Source organism: Chiloscyllium plagiosum, unplaced genomic scaffold, assembly GCF_037043375.1.
Source record: "Chiloscyllium plagiosum isolate Xiang-an unplaced genomic scaffold, Cpla_swu_hap1 HiC_scaffold_14, whole genome shotgun sequence".
Classification (NCBI taxonomy): Eukaryota; Metazoa; Chordata; class Chondrichthyes; order Orectolobiformes; family Hemiscylliidae; genus Chiloscyllium; species Chiloscyllium plagiosum.
Window position 1 is genome coordinate 15,992,213 of NW_028270152.1, and position 3,537 is coordinate 15,995,749.

The window sequence follows — 3,537 nt, forward strand, 5'->3', positions numbered from 1 at the left end:
CCCAGACAGGAGGCGTGGGGGGGGGGGGGGGGCGGGGGGGGAAGGAAGTTGTAAGAAAAATAGAGCACACGAATCATGCTCTGAATTTGTGGAACTCAATATTACATTGAGCCTTAGAGGCTGCTATGTGCATAGACAAAAATGAGATGTTGCTTTTCAAACTTGTGTTGAGCTTTGTTGGAACACTGTAGCAGGCCCAGGATAGAAATGTTACAATGGGAACAAGGTGGTTTATTGAAATGGCAAACAACTAGCAGGTCAGGGTCATCCAGACTGACAGAGCGGACATGTTCTGCAAAGTGAACACTCAGTCTGTGGTTCTTTTCATCCATGTAAAGAAAACTGCATTGTGATCTTCAACTAGATTGGAGGGAAGTATAAGCAAAACATTGCTTCAAGCGCAAGGTGTTTCGGGGCCTTGGACGGTGAATGGGTAAGTGTCACACTTCTGCTATTGCACGAGTAAGAGCCATGGGGGAATGAAGAAGTGTTGGAAGTGATAGGGGAGTGGACAAGGGTGTCACAGGGAGCGTGATCCCTGCGGATTGCTGAAAGTGGAATGGAAGGGAAGTTGTGTTTGATGGTGGCATCCTGTTGCAGAAAAGGTGGAGGTTGATCCTTTGAAAGTGGAAGCAGTGAGGTGGACAAGGGAAACCCTACTAGCTAGCTAATTCAACACACAAGGAGACAGAGTTGGAGTAGCGTGGTGTTACAGAAATGGGGACAGCTGCTTATGAGGATCTCTGTGGAAACTTAACCCACGTGGTTCCATTGCACCAACTTCTGCTCCTCCCACTGAAATGAAACCATCTGCCCTCTGTATAAATATCACTGGGGATCCCAACTAAAATTGGAAATCTCCCCCAGTGCAAGTATCATGAGTTTGAATCTTGCTGTCAGGGTGATGACTATTTCAAGAGTCCACAAGAGCAAGAGGTTAGCAAAAAATATATTTTATTTTAATTTTGAATAAAGACACTAATGCAAAAAAAATCACATCTTTAAACTTCATAAGCAGAAATTCGACATAGGATTCTCTTTTCAGAATATTCTATTAATAACAAATCAAACAGATATAAGACAGACAAATTATTAAACAAAATTCAGGATCAGGTACAAAAATCAGTGTCTGCTCTACATTTTCAAAACATGAAACAGATACTTGTGGAGCCTTGTACAGATGGTCAGTAATAATTCAGTGCCCGGTCTGCTTGCATTTCAGAGCAAACTGCAAAATGGATAATCTGTTTCAATCCCATTCAAATCGTACCTACTCCTTTCCCTGTGACTTGCCACCTTAAAATACTCTCACATTTAGAAACTATGCTGTATGATAGTATGATGCAAATACTTGTGTCCATCAAATACCTTTGCCAACTATTTTAGAAGTGTTACTCAATTTGGAACAGACAGATTAACATTTGTAAAATGAAGGGCACAGTGATTTAAAGCACATGTGTTCAGGCTTCACGAGATAATAGTATGATTTCCAAGCTTAAGATTTCCCTTCAAAGTCATTAAGGTTGCTACAAAATCCCTTTATCACGTGTCAGTTCATCAACCGGAGACTTTAATTCTGTTTCTCACTCCACTAATGCTGCTAAGCATTTTCTTTTATCATGTGTACAGTATCTGACAGCCACTGTTTTTACATAGTAAATACTTAACAACACCAGGGTATTGTAAAAGGAACCACTAGGAGATGGGCCACCCTTCAGTTGGATCCTTCAGTTTAATGTCCTGTCCCAAAAATCCATCTCCAATAAAATTTCTGCCACTATGCCTTCATGAATGTAGAATTAAGCATATCATTTGATGACTTATCGTTGTGTTTAGAAGTGACACTGACTGATATAATCAAAGGTGTTGGTGAAATAAAACTGACATCACAGAGGAACGGCTATTCTAGGGTAAAGGACCAAGATGTGGGGGAGCCGGTGTCGGACTGGGGTGGTCAAAGTTAAAAATCACACAACACTAATTTATAGTCCAACAGGTTTATTTGGAAACCCTTGCTTTCAAAGTGCTGCCCCTTCATCAGGTGGTTGATCTTATACTCCACAACCACCTGATGAAGGTGTGGCGCTCCGAAAGCTAATACTTCCAAATAAACCTGTTGGAGTATAATCTGGTGTTGTGTGATTTTTACAGTGTAACCCATCAAGGTTCAGCTGGTTTGGCCACCACCAATCATCGTGTGGAGCAACGATAAGAACAAAGAACAAAGAAAATTTACAGCCCAGGAACAGGCCCTTCCACCCTCCAAGCCCGAGCCAATCCAAATCCACTGTCAAAACCTATCGTCCAATTCCTAAGAATCTGTATCTCTCTGCTCCCCACCTACTCATGTATCTGTCCAGACGCACCTTAAAAGAATGTACTATGCCTGCCTCTACTACCTCTGCTGGCAACGTGTTCCAGACACCTACCACCTTCTGTGTAAAGTGCAATGATAATGGATTTGGTTATTGATCATAGTCAACCTACCAGACAGTTCACCTAAATAAAATGCAAGAAAATCTGCAATGGTGGAAAGGTCTAGGTTCAAAATCATCAGTTCCTTTATTACATTGACCACATGTCAGACCTCAAAATTGCTGCATCACAGATCAGCAGGACCTTTTTGTAATTAATTCAGAGGACATGGACTTTGGATCCTTAATTGCTCTGGAGAAGGTGGTGGTGAGCAGCTTTCTTGAACTGCAGCAGTCTATTTCATACAGGCATGCCACGTCCCACCCAAGTGCTGCTTGGGAGGGAGTTCCAAGATTTTGACCGAGTGACAGTGAAGGAACAGCAATATACAGTATTTCCAAGTCAGGATGATGACTGGCTTGGAGGGGAACCTGCAGGGGGCAGTGTTCCCATGTATCTGCTGCCTTTGTCCTTCTAGGTGATCAAAGCTGTAAGTTTGACGTGAACTCTAATTGCTCCTCATAGAGGAAATTCCTGATTTCAGAACTTACAGCTAGGAAATGGAAAACTTGTCTCAGGGTGGGGATTCATAGCTTCTGGTTAAAGTGTTAACAGTAAAAGATCCATCATGAAACTGCTGTGGTGTACCAAATGTGAGGGGAACATTTGTCGGGGGGGCAAGAATTGAAAGCAAATGGGACAATGCAGTCATAGAGTCATAAAGATGTCCAGCACAGAAACAGACCCTTGGGTCCAACTCGTCCATGCTAACCAGATATCCTAAATTAATCTAGTCTCCCATTTGCCAGCATTTGGCCCATATCCCTCTAAACCCTTTCTATTCATATACCCATCCACTTTTAAATGTGGTAATTTGACCAGCCTCCACCACTTCCTCTGGCAGCTCATTCCATTTTGTCACCTCCCATGTGGTACCTGTTCCCCCTCCTTCCTGATGAAGGGCTCATGCCCAAAACATTGATTCTCCTGCTCTCCTCGGATGTTGCCTGACCTGCTGTGCTTTTCCAGCACCACACTCTCGACTCCTTCTTTCCTCCTGTTTTAAAAGTACAGGTACACAATCCTTTATCCGAAATCCCGAAATCTGAAATGCTCCAAAAT